The 22,604-nt window shown below is 35.6% G+C and overlaps 1 long non-coding RNA gene and 3 pseudogenes across 2 annotated transcripts; all 4 read left to right on the top strand.

Moving 5' to 3' along the window:
* Nucleotides 1–3,887: 3,887 nt before the first annotated feature.
* LOC147294812 (stemmadenine O-acetyltransferase-like) lies at nt 3,888–6,551 on the top strand (annotated as a pseudogene).
* Nucleotides 6,552–7,877: 1,326 nt separating this feature from the next.
* LOC147294811 (stemmadenine O-acetyltransferase pseudogene) lies at nt 7,878–9,439 on the top strand (annotated as a pseudogene).
* Nucleotides 9,440–13,797: 4,358 nt separating this feature from the next.
* LOC147294810 (uncharacterized) lies at nt 13,798–17,987 on the top strand. Of its 2 annotated transcripts, none has more exons than XR_015120932.1 (6): nt 13,798–13,839; nt 14,019–14,082; nt 14,810–14,882; nt 15,279–16,341; nt 16,702–16,769; nt 17,743–17,987. It is a non-coding gene; the product is annotated as an uncharacterized LOC147294810 (long non-coding RNA). The 2 variants fall into 2 exon arrangements; XR_015120933.1 differs by having other exon boundaries at nt 13,800–13,834.
* A 1,570-nt stretch (nt 17,988–19,557) lies between these two features.
* On the top strand, nt 19,558–20,597 carry LOC147294809 (stemmadenine O-acetyltransferase-like; annotated as a pseudogene).
* Nucleotides 20,598–22,604: the final 2,007 nt, after the last annotated feature.

The following is a 22,604-nucleotide window of genomic DNA, read 5'->3' as shown; positions in this document are numbered from 1 at the left end:
CATATAGGTTCATTAATTTGTGTAGGTTATTATTACTAAAAAAATTGTTTGTAGGTTTATTAGTTGTTATAAGTAATTTACTTGTTAAAGATTTATTTTAAGGTCCATTGATTTTAACTACTAAATTTTAATAACTTTTTGGTTTAGGTACCAAAATTAAATAGCATTTTAGATTAGGTACTAGTTGAAAAGTCAAACAAATTAATAAAATAAAAAGTATTAGAATTTACAAATATTACATCACATGCCACTACAATAAAAAAAATAAAAATAATATTACATCACAAATATTTACATTAATTTATACTATATTGTATTAAAAAAAATAAAAAAATCAATCCAGTCACAACTTAATTGTGACTGTCTTGGTAAATTGAAAAAGACAACTCACACCATTATACCATATATTATTTTGAGTAAAAGTATTGTTTTGACCTCTATTTATACTATATTGTAGTATAATTTCTCTAAAAAAATTCAATTAAGTCACAACTTAACTGTAATTGTCTCACAACTTAGATGTGACTGTCGTTTAGTCACAACTAAATTTGAAGTTGTGAGTGTCATACAGTCACAACTAAATGTGAAGTTGAGATTACATTAGCAAATTTTCAAAATAATATAAAAGCCTCAAGGGCAATTTTGTCAAAACCTTATAAATTTTAACTAACACTCTTCATATGTGGGCCAAAAGATAAAAATGTCAAATGGAAAAGGCTCAAATCAAAGGGGCTAACGTATTTGTGACATAATCTAAAAATTACATTTAAATTTGGTAGTTCAATTGAAATATTATATGGTCTTCATGCTATACCAAAAAATTATTGAGATTTGGTATTTAATCATAATTTTCTATTTATTTTATTAGGATTGTGTGTATGTTCATTATATTTATTATTTATATAAATTTTTTTTGGTTGATTATTTATTTATGAGAATTATTTATAGGTTATTTATTTGTTATAATTATTAATATAATTCAAAAAAATCATATATGGGCATTCATGATTGACGTTTGAAAAGAATGTCCAAAAATGAATTATTAGCATTTAAAGCACAACAAATTGTATAGAGTAAATACAAATGTTACCAAAAATAAAAAAATCAACTAAGGAAAAAAGGTCTTAAATAAAATTGAGGGCACATAAGGAATTTACAAAGTTTAAATTTAAAAAATCTAAAACTAGAAAGAATGATAAGTTGGCAAGTGGTTAAAAAGGTTAACACACGAAAAAATAATATCATGGGTTTTGGTTTTAGTGTAGAAAAATAAATTTGAAGGGGATTTTTCTAATTTCCTAAAAAAAAAAAGTACCAAGTTTTTGACTCACTAAAATTGGCTGATCACTTGAAATAAACTTTCACATGTGGCACATTTTGTCTATAAGAGCCATATTTTGGGATCAGAAAGATAAAGTGTAGAATCGAGGACAAAAAATGTTTGACTTCCGTACAGCATTACCTGCAAAAAGCCCATTTGTAGTCTTTATGAGCTAATTATAATTTGATATGCATTCAATTTTTATATGTTCTTCTTAATGACTAATTTATCTTTTAAATTAATAAAAGAAAATGTTGTTTGTCCCTCAACTATTTTTTTTTTTTCAATCTTTACTTCTCAATTTACATGACATCAATTTTTTTAAAAAAGTATTAAATTATAATGCACATATAAACATCAAAATTTTATTTTAAAAGAAAATATATAGTACATATTCACCGGTAAGATTTGTTCCACCCTGCATAATTGCATTAAGGGTCAGTTTGGTATTGCTGTGTGAAAAAACAGCTGTGAGGTAAAACAGCTGTGAAGTAAAGTCAGCTGTAAAGTAAAGCAGCTGTGAAGTAAAGTCAGCTGTAAAGTAAAGCAGCTGAGTGTTTGGTAAAGTATGTTTTCAAAAGTGCTGTGAGTGCAAAAAACAGTATCAAAGTGTTTGGTAAATGTTAATGTAAAAGCGCTGTGACTGTGAATAATTACTAAAATAGACATGATGCTAAAAGTGTCTTTCACTTATTTGTTTGGTAAAAATAACATGTGTTTTACTTGTTTTTTAAATTTTTAGCTACAAATTTTTATTAGCATTAATTTTTCTAAGAACAACATTATTAAATAAGTATGTCTATTATTTTTTTAGGTATATTATAATTTTAATCGTGCAAATAAAATATCATAATTAATTATTACAATATAAAATATAACTAACAATGGACATATTTTTTAATTTAAAATAAACAAATTAAAAATATAGAAATCAATGAGGATATTATGGGTAAAATAAAATATTCATTGTTGCTGTGATTCACTGCAGCTTTCAAAAGCACCTAGAAACCTGATTTCTGTTTTTGTTGTGGGGAGTTGAGAATTGTGGGAAAAAGCAGTTTTTAATTTTTTTTACCAAACACCAAAACTGATGTAGGTAATTGAGAATTGTCATTCACAGCAGCTTTTGGGTCTTCCACCGCAATCCCAAACGGGGCCTAACTAGCTAGAAGATAGAGTATGTTGTAATGCAACAAGGGGACAAACTTTTCTTATGAAAGGATCAAACTTAATTTCTTAGCATAATATTCGACATATCTCATGGTAGAATCTAAAACTGCACCTTTTTTTTAGGGTGCAAAGTAAAAATTTACCTATGGTTCATGGGTATTGTTAGTATTTTTTATAAGTATATTTAGTTCATAGATATTAATTCACAAAAAAAACGCTCTTTCAAATAGTATCTCATATGATAAATGCTCTTAATTTTAGTTTGACTTATTAATTGTCATGTCGTGTATTATAACAAATTAAATTCAAAAATGCCATATAATGTGCTTTATAAGAACATCTTCAGTTATTTCTTTATATTTTTCTTTAATTTGAGGATAATTTATGGAAAAAAGTTAGATTTAGGAAAAGGCTCTCCAATGCTAAAATTGAAAATTTTTCTATATATATATTTTTTTGGGTTTCTAGTTAAATCTGACTATTGCAGGTTTAAGGAGAGTTTGAAGTGCCTCGTTCATTTAACTTGATTTAGAGAAAATTTTAGAAAAATCTCAAATTTGGAGAAATTTTAGAAAATGATTGGAATTCTGTTTTATATCATTTTTTTTCAAATTTAAATTTGGGGAAATGTTTAATTAAAGAAGGACCGAAGATGCTCTAAGCTATAGCTCTAAGTGACATTTGGCAGTTCTAAAATTCAAATCTGAAAGTAAACAAATTTATAATATATAAGTATATAACTATAATTGAACCACGTAAAATTAAGCATAGAACACTCGAATATAATTTTTTTCTTTTACTGTGATCATCATTACTTCGTTAAGATCGACATTTTTTTTTCAATTAAATTGCTGGGATGTGGCAGTTGTGCTAGAAATGTAGAATTTTTTATGCGCACTTAGGGATGTTTAGCTGTAGATCCTAGGACAGATTCCCATGACATCCCATAATCAATATATTAATATATATTACCTGCGCGCTGAACACGGTTAGCTCTTTAGTTTATGCACTTTTAATTCCCACTTGCACTTAAGCATTGACAAACTCTATTTGTTTTTATTTTTTTTATTTTGTTTATAAATTGACAAACTCTATTATTGAAATCTTCAAGTCCATTGTTGTAATGATATCCTAAAGTTTTAAATCACTTCTTTGATATATATATATAAACATGCAAGGCCATGTGCATGTATATAAATTTAGTTCATAATTATTACCCAAATTCTCTTTATGCTTTGACTTTGTAGACAAATTATAAATTATTAAACCTTTCAAATCGTTTGCCACTTCTTGATAACTAAACATGCAAATAGTCCTCGATCTGTGTTAGTGTGTATAAATTTGATCACCGTAGTGCACAATAACACGCTACAACACAACTTGTCAAACTAGAACGATGGTTGATGTAGAAGTATTCTCCAAAGAGATTATCAAACCATCTTCTCCAACCCCACACCACCTTCGTCATTACCAATTGTCCTTTCTTGATCAACTATCTCCCTCAATCTATACCTCTTTGGTCCACTTCTATGAATTCAATGGCGAGAAACCCACCAATGTTACAGATATATCCAACCAGCTAAAGAAATCGTTAGCCGAGGTCCTAACCCTTTTCTATCCACTAGCCGGACGAGTCGACAACGACAACCACTTGGGGGACTGCAATGACGAGGGCATTCCCTACCTTGAGGCTCAAGTCAAGGGCCAACTTTCTGATTTTCTCAAGAATCCCAATATCACTGGTGAGCTGAACAAATTGATCCCATTTTGTAGAAGTTTATAACTTGATGAAGTTATTAAGAGGGATTAACCCAATATATATACAGACACAAGCCTAGGATAACTACATCCCATTTTGTAGAAGTTTATAACTTGATGAAGTTATTAAGAGGGATTAACCCAATATATATCGAGACGAGGAAGAGCCGCCACTGCTGTGATGGCGGGGATGCGAAGAGGAGCTGCCACCATCATGCGAACCACCAGAGATGGGGCGGGGTTGTTGAGTGGCAACAAAGGCTTGGCTAGCCTGGTCAGAGTGTAGACGGGCATTCTGAGCCTCCGCAGACAAAAGCCGAGCACGCAGATCAGTGAAGGTGGGAAGAGAAGAAGAGTTGAGGACGGCAGTCACAAACATGGCATACTCCGAACCCAAGCCACGAAGGACGGCGGAGACCAAGTCATCATTAGAAACGGGCTGACCAATAGCAGAGAGAGCATCGGACAGAGACTTGGCAGCCTGAAGGTATTCAGTGACAGTCTTGGAGCCTTTCTGCATACCCAGAAGTTGAAAACGAATGTTCGTAGCATTCGCTAGAGAAATTTGAGAGAAGTGCTGCCGCAAGCATTCCCAGATAGAAGCAGCAGAAGATTTCCCAACAGCAAGAGCAAGAACAGATTCGGAGAGTGTAGATGTAAGATAACTACACACAAGTTGATCCACCTGAAACCAGGAAATATACGCCGGATTAGGCTGAGCCGGTTGATCACAGCAGGAGCAGGAGAAGAGCCATCAACAAACTAAAACAAATTGTGCCCGATAAGGAACGGACGCATCTGGCTCTCCCAAAGGAGATAATTGGTCTCAGTCAGTTTGAGAAAATGGGCAACGTTGGGACCAGGAAGAGAGGAGGAAGAAGAGGCGGCCATGGCTGCAATGGGAAGGCACGGCAAAAAGAAAGAGAGGACAGGGAAGAGAGAAGAAAAACCCTAGTGCGTGAGCACCTCTGATACCATGTAGAAGTTTATAACTTGATGAAGTTATTAAGAGGGATTAACCCAATATATATACAGACACAAGCCTAGGATAACTAGGAAACCAATACTTGGTGTGCAAGACATTCAGAACATACAAGGGAAAGACTTATAGTCCTACAAGGAAGAGGAGTCCCTCTGGGCTAAGGCTTCGTGTTTAACACATTTGAACTAGATGATAGTGATAATGAATTTGCCCTAGGCGTCCAGCTCAACATCTTTGAATGTGGAGGATTTGCTATCAGTCACTGCATGTCTCACAAGCTTGGAGATGGGTTATCTATGCTCATCCTCAGCAAAATTTGGGCTGCCGTTGCCCGCGGAGATGATCAAGCTAAAATAGATCCCCCAGAATTTGTTTCAGCCACACTCTTTCCACCAACGGACCAGCTTGCTGGGTATGATCCCAACATTTGTGTCACAAAAAATAAAGTAACAAAGAGGTTCGTGTTTGATGGCACTACAATAGAGGACCTCAGAGCAAAATATGGTGATCATCATCAGCAAAATTATAATCAGCAGCTGATGATGAGGAAACCCCTCCCACCATCACGGGTTGATACCTTATCGGCTTTCATATGGAGCCGATTCATGGCCGCTACAAGAGGATCAGGTCCTGATGAGAGTTCCAAGTTGTACGGGTTGGCCCATACTGTGAACCTGCGCCCAAGGTCCGATTCACCATTGCCGCAACATTCTTTTGGGAATCTCTTTCGTCTTGCGGTAACAACTCCATCTTTAAATACTGGGTATGATGATGATGATCAATGTTATGGTCTGGCGGGACAAGTTCGAGAAGCTATAAGCAGGGTTGATAAGGACTACATCAAAACACTACAACATGGTGATGAGCGCTTGAGGTTCTTCAGGAAAGTTGATCCTAGTTTTATCAGCGGAGAAATGCTTACATACTCTAGTTTGTGCAGATTTAATTCCTATGTATGGTAATGACTTTGGTTGGGGCAGACCTACATGGGTGGGCTTACCCGCACTGCCCTTCAACAACGTAATCGTTTTTGTCGACACCAAAGAGACCCAGGGAATAGAGGCATACATTAGTTTGGCTGAGGAAGCCATGGCTAAACTTGAAGGGGACACTCAGTTCCTCCAACGGGTGGGTCCGGGTTGGATTGGTTCCAGTTCAAGCTTGACCCGTCAACCGATTCGGTTTAATCGGGTTGCAAATGCCTACTCCCAAAACCTCGGACCCAATATAATTAAGAAACATATCCATACCAAGCCAGTCAAACTTGGGTCCGGTTCTATTTTGCTCGGTTCACTTCTCAAGCTTTTGAAAAGGAGATAGCTGAAAAATCTTCATAGGCACACACATGAGCCCACAAATGAATCTCCGGCCCTATATGAAAAGCTCAAGAGTTTGTTTAATTTATAAAAGTGAAAACAAAGATGAGAATTCTGTTTCTCCTACTGTCCGATTGCTCAATTAATTAAGGAAATGTGTCCCTTATGAATAATATATTATATATGTGCAACGATATAATGTTACAATTTCAATTTGATGAATCTTCTAGTTTTCTCCGTCCATGCATTACAAGTTAGCTAACAATGGTTATAGACTTACTCCGCATTTCGTTTGGATAGCGGAGTGTTGATATATATGTGCACTGAGCAGAACTACATCCTAACAAAATGATGAACACCCACCGACTGCAAGGTCAGGATCTTTAAGAGTGTGTATTTGGGCCTCCATGTTGTATTAAGCTTCTATGTTATATTGGACCTTACTTATGTAAAAGTCCCACATTTGGCTAATTATAAGGGAAGGGCTCCCTATCCTTTATAAATAAGGACCCTTACGATAAGGACCCTTACCTACATAGAAAATGATCTCTCTCCATCTCTCTCTTATCTCCTCTCTTCCATCATTAGACCTAGCTTTCATTTTCTCTCTAGAGATTCCATGCTCTTTTGTACGTTGTAAACAACTTTATTTATAACGAGAACCCAAAAAGACCTAAGTGGACGTAGCCTAATCACATGGATCATGGTGAACCACTATACATTTTGTGTTCATTGTGTATTTGTTGAATCTACCACCGATCCAAATTTGTGAATCAACACGAAGTATTTATGAAATCTATTTCTATGCATTTTTATATAGAAATGAATGCAAGAGTCTCATTGATATTGTTTGGTAATGTTGGAAAAGTAATTATGAGAATATGAAATATTGTCTCATATTTTAAATAACTGAATTATTAAATGTTTATGAATTATTAAAGGTATATATGTGATATACAAACAATTTACTAATTAATTGATTTCATTCAAATACTATAACGATTTAATAACTATCTTTGTAGCTCTAGAATGTTTTAGTTTATGCTTAACTTTGAAATTGATGTCTAAATTTATAAATGATATCAGAGTAAATTTACATACTTTGATAGTACTATTAGAGTCCATATTTACTCACTACAAAAAAATGATAATGAACATTATCATTATGGATGTGTACACGTAACACATATCAGAAATGCTGATAAAAAATGAATCCATTACGGTTACATAGACTACACAAAGAAACTCCCTGCAAAATGATTGGTGTTAATTTTTATTATATTTTTGAAAAAAGACAACAGTAGTATCCAATTATGACTGACTCCCGATGCACAATACCAAGAAAATTTCCGTAGTCTTGAGCGATTATCGGATTAGAATTTCCCCTTCCATAATTGGATTAGCCAAAGTTTCTCAGGAAAGGAATCGATAAAGCTTTAACATATCAGAATGAAGATTGAAGTTGAAATTATCTGCGAAGAGATTATCAAACCGTCTTCTCCAACCCCTCACCATCTCCGCCATCACCAGCTCTCCTTCCTCGACCAATTAGCTCCCCACGCCTATATCCCCTTTGTCTACTTCTACGCCTTAAATGGTACTCCTCACAACATCACCCAAATTTCCAACCACCTCAAGAAATCTCTCTCCAACGTCTTAACCCATTACTACCCATTCGCCGGAAGAGTCAAAGAAAACCTCTTTGTTAATTGCAACGACGAGGGCATTCCCTTCTTTGAAGCTCGAGTAGTCAACGTCCAACTCTCTGACGCCATCACCAACCCCTCCGTCGCTGAGTTGAACAAGCTGTTGCCCTTCAAGATGGACGCTGTCACCGAAATTGCTCTCGGAGTCCAACTCAACGTCTTTGGCTGTGGAGGAATTGCTGTGGGTTTATGTCTTTCGCACCGAATTGCCGATGCGTTGTCCTGTTTTACATTCGTCAAAAATTGGGGAGCAACTGCTTGTGGAAATGCCAATACAGTAGTTCGTCCAGATTTTTCTTCGGCCTCCTCCATCTTCCCACCTAAGAACATGTCTGGGTATCGAGGCGTTTCGTTAACCAACAAGAATAAGATTATAACTAAGAGGTTTGTGTTTGATGGGTCGAAGATTGAGGCTCTGAGAGCAAGATATGCCGAGAGCTTAAAACCCAAACCCCAGAAACGCCCTTCGCGCGTTGAGGCCTTGTCTGCTTTCTTATGGAACATCTTCGTAGCTGCTGCTGCAAAAGAAGAATCATCGGGTCCACGACGGCCTCAGACTCTGTACGCCGTTGTTTATATTATGGATTTGCGTTCGAGGCTCGACCCACCACTGCCTCAACACTGTTTTGGAAATTATTACAGGGCAGCTATGGCAACTCCGACCAAGGTCACTGGGGAGGAGTGTCATGGCCTTGTGAGGCAGGTGAATGAGGAAATACAGAAGATTGACAAGACCTATTTGAGAAGATTTCAAGATGGGTGGCATGAACATTTGGATTTCATGAAGAAACGCATGGAAAGGGCTGCGAAAGGAGAGCTGGTTACATTGACGTTTTCGAGTGTGTGCAGGTTTCCAATATATGAGGCTGATTTTGGTTGGGGGAAGCCTGCGTGGGTGAGCATGCCTGCCATGGATATCAATAATCAAATTGTTTTCATGGATACTAAAAGTGGTGATGGAATCGAGTCATATTTTAGCTTGAAGGAGGAAGACATGGCCGAGTTTGAACATCACAAAGACTTCCAAGCTATCCTTGGTTACTTCTCCGATTGGTAATGTTAAAGGAAAATCTACTTGCTCGTCTTTAACTATTAAATGAACTAGCTTGTTTCTCGATCTACAGCTTGATCATGTGTTTCCTCATCAGTAGTATATCTAATTCATGGAATAAAATCATGAAAACTTTTCTAATCATATATTAACTGTGATGAACTTCTCTCGAATACCTAATATGTTATGTTATGTCAATAACAATTTGTAAGAATGATTTAAATTAATAGTCCGACAACATAACATAATACACACAATCATTTGGTAGTAAAAACTAGTGCGAGAAATAATATTTTTTTAAAAGCACAATTAACCAATTGAGGCAACATGATGGGGATTAGATTTTGAACATTACCACCAACTCGAAGAGAACTCGACACAAGAGTAAAAGATAGTGCACTCTTTTTTATTTATTTTCTTTTTTAATGAAAGGCATATATAGTTAAGGTTGGCTAGGATGAAGGGCTTTATAGTTATTTGAAGTGAAATTAGGGAGTGATGATATTTGAGAAATAAAAAACCTAGTAGTAATTGCCTAGAAATGGACATTTGGGGTGAGGATCGCATGTGGTTTGTATATTATATGTGGAAAGTTATTTGGATAGGGTTTTTGTCAGTTTGTAAAGCATAACACTTTATTCATTAATTTTTGCAAAATGTTAATATAAATTTTGTTTAAATACCATACTATTTCATGACTTGGTTGCTTATTTGTCATGACTATTGGACATGATCTAAAAATTAAATCATATGAAAATTAAATGTCACTTTATGACCCGTTTGGCACTGCTTCTTGAGAAGCGCTTTTGGTAATAGCACTTTCAATTAGTAGTGCTTTTACATAAAAACAGTTTATTGTTTGGTGTCATTATAAAAGTACTTTTATACCATACACAAGTACTTTTGATAATGTTTGGCTATATAAAGAACTTTTTATTTTTATTTCATAAACTTTTATTAGTCATCATTAGAAGAATATTTTTATTACTTTAAAGTTTTTATAATGTATTAATCACGACCATCTACACAAATCTCATGGTTGACATTGCCCCAAATCTTGATCTATAGATTTATTAATTTTTTTCCTCTTTTTAGTTAGTTTTTTTTTTCTTTTTTTTCTGAACTTATTTCTCTGTGTAAATGATGGGATGCTCTTCTCCTCTTCATATTTTTCTTGCATTCACATCCACTTACAGTCTACTCTCTTCTACATCCCCTTCTCTCTTTCCTTCTGTAAATCACCATCTTTATTTCTCGGCAACATACTAGTTCAAACGTTACCTCACCTCCATCTCATACCCACCACTTTGGTAAAATTGAAGCTGGTGCAAGTCGGCAAATCAGACGGTTGGGTTTGCTGCGCTTGACCTGCCACACATAGCCAAAAGGATCGTAGATCGTTGTCATGCGCTGGCCGGGCTGCTCTGGGTCATAAGCAGGAGTTGAACGAACAAAACCTGCCTTCTCAGCCCTATTCCAGCATTCCACCACGTTATTACAGTACAGCACGATACCAAGGTCTTTTTCCAGCTCATATTCTTCATCCTCCGACCCCTCCGCTCTACCCAAACAAGAAAAATTATGATTTGTAATCACACCTACAACATAACCAAAATAAACTCAAACAACTCCACGTAATAAACCGGAAAAAACTTACAAATCAGTGACAACAGATCTTGGACCGATAAGAAGGGTCGTTTCACCGATCTTCAACTTAACATGGTTGTCTTCTTGCCCGCTCTCAGGGTCAACCAGAACGGCACCGAAGGCAGCGGTGTAGAAAGAAATGGCCTCTTCAACTTTGAAGGGTTCAATAAGGAGCAGTAGATCACATTTGTGGGCGGCCATGTCAGACTGAAAAAGTAAAGACCAGAACCCTAGCTAGGAGAGAGAGAGAGAGAGAGAGGAAAATCATTTGTGGGTTTTTGGGATGAGGCTGGGAGTGCGGTTTTATACAAATAACAAGGGGCGGACCGGTGAAAGTGGTGCGATCGCATAAGGCCCATTACAGTAAATTAAGGGCCTTAATTATATGAATGAATGCAGACTCCCCAAGTTTTGATTGCTGAAAAGGATGTACTTATTGCAGCAATTCTGAAGAAGTGAGTATAATTAGTGGCTTTGATTACACAAAGCAATTGAATACAACTTTACACCAAATAACATGCGGTGGACCAAATTTGTTTAATGAGATTTTCAGGTCTGAGACTAGCAAGGACAATATGTGTTTGACATACCGACTGTGGCAAATAGCATTGGAGTTACAACTACCGCCGTATCAAATCATTTACAGAATTTAAAGGTTTGGATACTTTAAAAGCAGATCATATTTTTAAGAACAATTAACTATCTGAGTTGAAAAAGGAAAATAGCTAGCTAGGTTGAATTGGATTGCTTGGATTTTGACACCTACGTACCTTTTTAATTTTCATTTGTATATTTTCCCTGTTTGATTGGTATGATTCGATCCAAATCTCATCCCACCTTATTGTGAAAAAGAAAGAAGACAATTTTCTTGTAATGTTTCTTTCACATGACTTATTTGGAGTTTATGCAATGCTTAGATTTACAGAATTGAGATGTTTGTTATCTTCTATACGTGGAAAAATCTTACTGTATCGTCATCTTCGCCCCCACCCTCTATGTATTTATACCGTAATGTTCATATAGCTATCTCTCCTTGTCTTTGTGATATTGTTTGAATGGAGAAGTAACATATGAAGTGAATGACCAAGCCTAGTGTTATACAATTGTGAAAGTCCCTGCAGACCTTAATTTGTTCTCTATCGGCACATCTTACGAAATGGTTATCAGATGTTGAAAGTTGTAATTAAGGTAATTGATAATACTTTATCATCAGATTAAAGCTGTTTCTCAATTTCAATATGCATGCAACTATACTACGGATGAGAGCCATCGATATCACCGGCCAGGTGCATGCTCGCTTCCAATTTCAAACAATAAGAACAAACAATAAGAACAAACAAATGAGCATGTTCATTAATAACCCATTTAATAGATATAGCTTATAAAATTATTGGACCGGACTTTAATAACATTTTTTGACCAATGATAATCAATAATGCAAAATGGTTTGTGACCAACTGACCACTGTCCAAAATAGCCGATCATCAACCTGAAAAACAAACACTGCAGATGGAAATAGTAGAGCATCCTATGCCAAATTGGGGTCGATGCGCTGGATAAGCCATTCATGTCCGAATGGATCAATCATTCTCGACATTCGCTCCCCGGGCTGACCTGGGTTGTCACTTATCGAAGCCTCAATGCAACCAGCGAAGAAACCCTTTTCCACGCATTTGAGGACGTCATCCGTGTATACCACTACTGCAGACCTTGATTTCTTAGCCACGGCCCTCTTCACCCTAATAACACAAAAACACAAGTAATTAATACGGTACTAGTAACAAAACAAAACAGAAGAATGAGAAATTACCTATATACTAAAACTGAACAAAGGCAGTACTGTAGCTTAGGAATAGTGTGTTTCCTTTTTTGCCCCCTTTTTTTTTTTTTTTAGTTGCTTGCCATTGTAATTAGTGGGTTATTTGGGCCTGTTTTGGTCATTTTGCGTCCTTTTTTCTTCTTCCCCTCATTTTTCTGTGTTTTTACGCCCCGTGCCATTGCTCTCCTTTTCTTCTGTTTCCCCTCTCAGTCTTTTTTTTTTTTGATCTACGTGCCATTCTGTGAATACCAGGGTTGAGTCTGTCCTTTTTTGTCATTCATCCTGATTATTGTTAGAAAGCCCAAAACCTAGAAAATACTGGAACACTCTCATCTCACGCGCCTCTCTCTCTCTCTGTTCTCCTTCCGCCCCCTTTATCCGGCCGTATCTCCACCGTCCGGCGACGTATGCCGGCGATATGTGTCCCGATTTCTTCCTCTTCTCTTCCTCTTCATTTCTATGGTATTTGATTAACCCGGAAATTATGCCAAAACTCGAAAAGACACCCAAACCCGATCGAGTCCTTAGGCGACGATCCGTCAATTCCGGCTGAGTTGGGATGTCGGACCGGGTGGGTTTTGTTCCTCCCATCGTTCTGAGGATGAATGGGTCTTCAAATTGCTCAACCGACCGCCGTGCACGGAGTTTCGAGGCGGAGAAGTCCGGCGGCCTTCCGCCGCCGATGTTGGCGATTCCGGCAGCGGATGGTGATGATTTTGGTCGGGTTTTGCTCCTCTCTTCCAGGCCTTTCTATTGGTGTGCTTGATCTAAGTCAATTGGGTCCCGAAATGAAAGCTCCAATTCGAACCCTAGCTCCGCCGCTGCCACCGTCACCTGCGACGGCTCCGGTGACTTTATGCCTCAGGTTTTGTGTGAGTTTTACTACTCTTTGTCTACTCTGTCTGATTGTTGGATCGAATTGTTCAATTGGTTGTGAAATCTGTATTTCTAGGTTTTGTACCCACTGCCACCATGATTCCCGCCGGCGCCGATGACTTGATTTCTGTGTTTTAATTTCAGGTTCCCATACTTTTTTGGATTTGAAGATTGGTTTCTTTTTTGGGGTAAGGTATGGTTTTTTTCGCTGGTTTTAGCTTTGGTATGTTTCTGTTCAACTTTTAACTCTCAAGGTTTTGGTTGATTTCTATAAAAAAACATTTGAATCATGCCTTAGTGAGTATCATCAAATTCACAAAATTTTGGGGTACTATAATGACTGAGTTTTGCTTATTCCCTTTTTCACTGCAGATATATTGCACTAATGGAGATTTGCTTCACCAGGCTTCGTTCTATTCTGAAGAAGACTCATTTGGTAAGCAATTTCAGACATTATTATTCGAATTGTTTTTGTTTTTAGTACAAATGGTTTTTCAGTCTTTTAAAATAGGCAGTTTGGTTTGGTTAGATACAAGTTAGGAATTGTAATTAGATTGGTTGAAATTAGTGGTATATATAGTTTTATTTTCGTTTATTTGACAGCTGATTTTGAAGTGCTTAATTAATTTTAATTTTATTGTTGCATTGAGATCTCTCAGAAAATATCAACAAAAGTGAAAGGATAATATATATTATTGTTTGTATGGATTGGTAACTTGGATTTCTGTTAAAATCCAAAAACCTAAACTAGAACCCTCTGCCACCGTGACCTCCGCTGTGTATGGCTTCGGTGACTGCTATTTTGAGTGTTTGTGATGGATTGAAATTGGTTGATAGCTTCAGAACTCTGATTTTGTTTGTAGCAGCTGACCGGGTTGAGCTGGATTGCATTGAGATATGTTAATTTCCTAGGTGAATGAACATGGTTAAAGTGAATTTAGTTTAGGTTGGTACGCTGATCTAATTGGTCATTACATGATTGAGATGTTTTTCCTGTTAATGAAATGACTGGATCATTCTTGATTTAAGAATTATTTGATGATGTTCTGTTATTAATTGAATAATCGGATTATTATGGACTGCTAATGGTAGCTGATTGTAGACTTTGAGCCGCTACATCTGCATGCAAAATTTATATTCTCATGTGAAATGATTCTTTGTAGGATAATGGATTAGCATTTGAAGTCCCTTGCTTCAAGGCATCTTCATGCCAAATTCATCAGGCTGGATGCAGAGGTCAGTGTAAACTTCAATCATTATTTCTTCTGTTGTTGCAATTAATGCAGCTTTTCGTGTTTACTTGGGCTGACCCTACTTCATTGCAACCTTCCTTTTTGGTCATTTAGTTAGGAAAGTATTTCGATGACAAATTAACCGTTTGAAAATGAAATGCAGAATGCACCCTTCTTCGATTGTCACCAAGCTAGGAGTCAAAACATTGCCTTGAACTTTATAAAAAATTATATATATATATATATATAATTCACTAGATCAATTACCTCAGCTGACCTAAATAATTATATGTAATATATATGGACAGTGTAGTAATATATTAATATATAATTTACTTTTGTGTGATATATTGTTTTGTTGCTGCAAAATTTGACACTATTTCTATAATTGTCTGTTTAGTAGTTCCTCCACTCACTCTCTAGGATCCACATTGTCCAGGTAAATTTCTTATCATTTTTTCTTAACAGTGTAGTAATTTATATAAATGGGTTGGGGAACTAGAGGGAGAAGAGTAAGTTTCATCTGGCCATTATTGCCCAGATGAAGCTTAAGCAGATAAAGAGAGGAACATGGGACTCTTTAGACTTTTAGGAAAAGAATGAGTGAACGTAGAGAGGAAAGTGGGGAAGATTTAGAAGATAACAAAGAGAAAATGACAAGTTGATTGTTAAATTGTCTCCATTATTTCCAAAATAATTCTTTTTACAAGTGAACTATAAATTAAAAAAAAAATTATGTAACAGCTTCATTTATAAAATTTAAATAATATATAAAAAGACATCTTAAAAATTGTATGTAAGAGCTTCAATTAAAAAATGTTTGTACAAAATTTACATTTATGATGTACTCTACATTTAAACAGTTGTTCTCTGTATATATGTATTCATCCATCTTTTTCTTGGGCTGGCCCATTTATTCCTATTTTTTGTGTTATGTATAGCAGCCTGTAAATATCATTAATTGATTCGAACCATCCAATATGAAATCACTGCATCTTAGCTTGCCATGATATGTTAGATATTAATTGAATAATTGGATAATTAAGAAATGTTAATGGTCATGCTGTTGGTGATTTGTGATGGCTGTGATGATTTTGATTGTTGATGAGTTGGCTTGAGTTGCCAAAATAGTTTTCATATTATGTGTCAAAGGCTCACCGTTTCTTAAGCTACAGGGACAGAACCGGACAGAAACGGTGAGCTGTCAATTTCTTTTTTTTGTTTCTTTCCCTCTTTTACTTGACCTTTTCTTGGCAGCCAAACAAAGGTCAAGCCAATTAAATTCCAATTGACTATTTGATTGCAGCATTTTATTTTAACTGGGTGTTCATTTTGTGAGCTTTCGATTTTCTTGATGTTTAAGATCTGAATTTAATTTGCTATTGATGTCAATGTTTACATACATATTTAGATTTTCATATTGGTGTTGCCCACAAGCACTGTCTGTAAGCCTCAGGCTCAAGGTAAAGTCTCCACTTTTTTCTCTCCTCTGATCTCTCTACAATTTGTATAGATTAATTGGTACTGTCTCTGTTCCTAATTTATCTTGCTCTTTTAAAACCATTTTAGGAAGCTGTTTTGATCAATTAAGGTGACTAAATCTTCTACTATTTGATAAAGATTTGGATTTAACAATCTAACCGAAAATTGTGAGCTGTCAATTTATGTTTTTTTGTTTCTTTCTCTCTTTTACTTGGCCTTTTATTGGCTGCCAAACATAGGCCAAGCCAATTAAATTCCAATTGACTATTTGATCCCATGTATTCTTGAGACTTTATAGCATTAAGGGGTGAGAAAACTAACTTCAGTAGTATGGAATGCAGGCATTTCATTAGAGAAGGATGGGAGGAAGAATTCCACACCCGCGGCACTGCACGGGCACATTTACTAGGTATAGATTGATAAGGAAGAAAATATTCTAGCCTACTATGTGTTTAGAATTTTTCTTAAACTACTTTTATTGTGGCTGAGTATGCGATGCTTATTTTGCTTACGTCTTGATCTGAAATAATTTGAGTTATTTATCCATCACAAAATCATATACACAATTTGATCATTATTTACAATCTTTATTATCTTAAATTTCACAAAATAATATAATAAACTATATTTTCATCTATATATATATATGTCACCAGTTTTATATACTCAAATCACAATTATCTTTTCACTTTTCTCACCTGCAACAACACACATGCACGATAAATTGCAACACCTCAAAGACATGCTTTATACTTCTTAAAAAATTGCATATATGACTATAAAAATTATGAACCAAACTATGAAAACTAATTTCCAACTTCCTCTGTTTATACTTCTCATCCTCTATCTCCAGCTTCCTGTCCCTCATTTATTGTGAGATCTTACATTAATGTCATTTTTAACAATAGGTTAACTTCTCCTATTGTGCAAAGCTGCTTTTCATTGGTTAACTTCTCATTCTCTCTCTCTCTCTCTCTCTCTCTCTCTCTCTCTCTCTCTCTCTCTCTCTCTCTCTCTCCAGATCTTTATGCCTTAGTTAAAAATTCTCTTTTTTTTTTTTAATTTTCCCAAGGCTTCCTTACCCTGCATTATTGTGAGATTTTTAGTTGAACTTCATTTTTATGCATGAATTAACTTCTACTGTTATGTAAAACTACTTTCAATTGGTTAGAGGTGTTCCTTCTAATTCAATGGCTTAAATTGCAAGAATCATTTTTACCAGCCTCTTCCGATCTTGCATCTTATCAATCTCATTCAAATAAAGTTTTTACATTCATATGTGTTTTTATTACACTTTAAAGAATATGTTTGCACTTTTAAATTACATGGACTCAAATTTTACCATTATACACACTAACAAATCACATTTTCAAAATTTCAAGCAAAGAAAACGAGAATCCCCCTGCACAAGGCAATGAAGTAGATAAGCAGCCCAAGAACACTGAAGATGAATCCCCCAAAACCTATTAAGTCACCTGTGAACGCCCATCCAAGAACTTTTGAACAATGACCATTTGAATACTGCCCATCTTTTGTTTACTATGACATACAATTGTCTAACCAAGTATTGTAATATTTTTTTGAATGTTGTTTGGTTTATTAAAATATCATCAATATCTTAGGTTTATTAATATATCATTAATATTTTAACATAACAATTAGCATATAAAACATATCATGAATCTACGTTTTGTAACTTAAGCTTGACATTGATGTATATATGTAAAAAATTTATCAGCCTTATGCACGTTTTATAAGCTTTTAAGACCCACAGCATCGCGCGGGCACTATTACTAGTTTTTACTAATTTAGCATACACTTCTCAGAAACAAAACAAAACCCGAGATAAATATGATGGTATCAACAAAACAAAACAAAACAGAAAAACGAGATATTAACATACAGTTCCTCAGAAACAACCGATTTCGAGGGAGATACAAGTATCATTGATTCTCCTATCTTCATCTGAGTCGCTTGGATGCGGGTGTTTACTTGCATAGACTTCCGCTTCCGGCTCGGCTCAACAGCCTCAACTGCAACCGCGCCGAAAGTTTCTTGGTAAAAAGTAATGGCCGCTCGAAATTTGGAGCATTCAACGTAGAGTTTTGTCACAAATTTATGAGCCTCAAAACTGTCTGCAAGGGCTGCCATGCTCAGAATGAGACATAAACAAACCCTAGGAGAGATGGATTGATACCTTAAGGTTTTAAATCAAATATTATCAAATATAAAATAAATCTAATGTCTATACGTACATATAATTTATTTTATATAATATATAGTATATCAAGACCATTTAATAGAAAAATTATTAAGTATAACCGAAATACCTCTATGGGGCTCACACAAGTCATTTTGTGTCGATCTGAACCGTTCATTTTTTACATCTCCATTGATATATTATCTTTGTAAAAAATCAGCCAAATCGGAAATCATTTGTCTATCTAATTTTGTTCAAACAAATAGATGAACCAAATATTTTTGATGAAACCGTCAATTTGTTTGATCAAAGTTAAATAGGAAAATGATTTCCGATTTGGCAAATTTTTTGCAAAGATGATCTAATTAATAAATATGTAAAAAATGAACGTTCGGATTGACACAAAACGACTTATGTGGGCTCCACAGAAAGATCCTTCCTTCATTTAGTGTTAAATGATCATAAATTGGAAGGCCCCTATTTATAAGGGGGTATATTGTAGAGAAAAAAATACTAGCAAAGCCCAATAAGGACCACAACGTACAGGGCAAACCTACTTCAAAGTTCAAACAGGGTACAAATTTAACTCGGTGAGTACTTGAAACTAGTCCCAATTAAGTCCATATATACGAAACAGAGCATTCATTTTGGATGAAATAACAAAGAGAGTTAATCTATACTTAATATAGTAACGTAACAATAAATTAATTTTGGCACATTAATATAGTAATGTATACATTAAAAGTTGGTCAGTATGTTTTCAAAACGTTTATTCAAAAGTGTATATCAGTATATGCAAGCAGCTCAATTAGCCAATGACAGCTTAATTAGCTGATTTCTTTTGGTCAAAAGCTCTATTTTTTTTTTTTTTGGACTAGGATCCTCTATTCATTTACCTACTTATTTCTCTATATACTTTTAATCTTGGCCATCAAGCTTCTCACCTCTTTCCTTTTCTTTCACTCTCTACTCTCTCTTTGATGGCCAAGATTAAAGCATGGTAGCTAAATGGGTAAGAGATCTTGATTCTTTTTTTTTTTTGGTCAAAGGTCAAAAGCTCAATTAACTCATTAAAAGACAAACAAATATGACAACTAAATTAAGGGTCATGTGTTTGTCGCAGCTGCTGTATGCATGTACAGCACTTGTTTGAGCTGTGTTAACTTTACTATTTACACATTAATTGTAGGGCAAATATATAACATGCACTTTCACCACAGAACTACCACACCATCAACAAAACCAATTCGTTTAAGTTCACCAGGAGAGAATTAGAAGGAAGGATGTTGAAGTGGAAGTAATTTCCAAGGAGATTATCAAACCATCTTTTCCAACCCCTGACCATCTTCGCCATTACCAATTCTCCTTTCTTGATAAAATATCTCTTGCAGTCTATGGCTCTTTGATCCTCTTCTATGACAACACACAACCCAACAATACCATTACTGAAATATCCAACCACCTCAAGAAGTCCTTAGTCCAAGTCTTAACCCTTTACTACCCACAAGCCGAACGGGTCGACATAGGCAAGGATTTCCTAGACTGCAACGACGAAGGGGTTCCCTACGTTGAAGCTCAAGTAAAGTTGTTCTAGGTATCCAGCTCAACATCTTTGAGTGTGGAGGATTTGCAATTGGGCAATGCATGTCTCACAAGGTTGCAGATGCACTATCTACGATCATGTTCAGAAAAACATGGGCTGCCACTAACCACACTATCTCCACCTGCTGAATTTTGTGCCTTTCGTGACAAAGAGGTTTGTGTTTGATAGGCACATGATAGAGGTCCTCAGAGAAAAATATAAGGGCCGGCCATCACGTGTTGAGGCTTTATCGACTTTCATACGGAGTCGATTTGTGGCTGCTACCAAGGATGATATAATTAGAAGGCCTTGTGAGAATTCCAACTCGTACTCGTACAAGGTGATCGATCATGTTGCATGCTGTGAACTTGCGTCCAAGATTTGATCCACCACTGCCGCAATGTTCTTTTGGAAACCTTTCTCGCCTTGCAATCATAACTCCGGATCCGTCTTAACTGATCAAGACTGTTGTGGTGGGCAGCTGCATGCATGTGCCCTTGCAAGTACGAGAAGGAATAAACAAGATTATGAGTACATGAGAAGACTACATGTTGGGAAAATTGGACCTCTCAATATTAACTCGAGAGTATTTCCAAATCCCCTCCAGGATCCTCCTTTAGAGAAATATAAAAAACAACAGAGAAATAAAAATAATGCACACAAGATTAACGTGGTTCGGTAAATTTCTGCCTACATCCACCAGAGATATTTGTTCTTCACTATGAGAATACAAATAGTACAAGACACACTTGAGTTACATCACATAACCCAATCCCATGAACCCTTGTACACCCACACTCATAGAATTTCCCAAGAACTCTCTATCTCACCCAAGAGTATTGCACTCTTGTTTCCTCTCTGCACTCAGAAGCTCACAAGGCTTGCTTCTCTAATGCCTTGCTACTTAAATAGATGAAAGGGTTGCTGCCTTTTATAAACAATTGCAGTGGGTGAACTCTTTCATCCACCGAAGTCAACAAAAAAAAAAGCAGCCATCAATGTGCCAACTAATAAAGACCAAGAGTTGGTTTTCAACTTGATCCAACTAGCCCACAGCTCCTCAGCCCCCTGCCTATCAATTGTCATAGCCCTCCTTGTTTCAAGGAGGCTTGTCTCTATCACACCATGCTGCAGCACCCTTTTTCATCATGTGTCATAAACACATGGTTCTTCTCCTTTCAAACAAAACTGTAGCAGCAAACCTCCTTTTTATTTTTTAATCAATTTCCAACACTACAAGAGGGAATCTGGGAATGAGAGAAACAAACATTTGATTTTATTGATAAAATTTTTCATATTGATCCACAAAAGTCCCTCATCATATTGATCCCAGAACATAGATTTTCTCCTCAATGAATCTGGGAATGGGGCCCTCACAGAGGCGGAAGGATTGACCCTCAGGATCAATATCACTAGGATCAAAGGAACATACTTCATCTAGTTGGGCACATCAGAATGATCCGGCTCACCATATACAATTTGGAACCCACAATTATAGGTCGCATTCCTTGAGGCATATTTTTACTTCTGGTATCAAGGCCCCCATGATAACCATTTGGATAAAAGTCATGCACAACTTCAAATTTCGGACAGCTCCTAATTTCGCAGAGTTCTCTAATATTTATAATGGGGTTTGCCCTCCTTTTTTTTTTTTTGGTAAGATGGGGTTTGCCCTCCTTGCTTTCTCCTCAAGTTTATAATGAGATTTCTTTTATTATTTTCTTCCTAATTAATTATTTTACTAACTTAATTAAGTACCTAAATTATTATTTTTCCAATTTTACAACTAAATATTTATTTTGTCCCAATTTGACTTAGAATGTGAATTCGTCAAGCATACTAACATAATTAATTATTGGACCATGATATCATTCTAATTTGATATATTATATTTGGGCAAAGTAACAATAATATATGGTAATTAAAGTAAGAGAAATAGTACTAGATCAACTCTATCGATATAGCTGTATTACTCTTAACAATTTGAGATGTCTCAAATTTAACCTCCTCCGATCTGCTAGTTTCTTATCTATTCTATTGAAGTACTTATTATAATTTGGCCAAAAAAAAAAAAAAAAAAGAAGTACTTATTATATGCGAATTTAAGAATGATGCATTTATTGTTTTTAATGTACTAATTTAAAACATTATCCGATCTTTTAATCCTTTGACTTTTCCCAACAATTAAACAACTAGTTTTCTATATGTGTATAAGTTTAGATTGTAGTGAGAAAAAGTAATTAAATTCAGAAATGAAAGCAAATAAAGAGACAAACTTTTGGAGAGAGAAATCAGAATATCTATGTTTTTATTTGTCTGTTCAATAACTTTACAAAACAGAGCAAAGCTCTCTTGAACCCTCCGATTAGTTTGTAATGAAACTTATTTTGTTTCCTGATGACAGTTTTTTAACCCTCAGATTTTAAAAGGATGGTGTGGCAGCTCTGTACGCGTGTAATGCA

The sequence above is a fragment of the Dryas octopetala genome, chromosome 2 (assembly GCF_963921425.1).
Source record: "Dryas octopetala chromosome 2, drDryOcto1.1, whole genome shotgun sequence".
Classification (NCBI taxonomy): Eukaryota; Viridiplantae; Streptophyta; class Magnoliopsida; order Rosales; family Rosaceae; genus Dryas; species Dryas octopetala.
The sequence above is the reverse complement of the archived record's forward strand: the minus strand, read 5'-3'. Positions and strand labels throughout refer to the sequence as shown.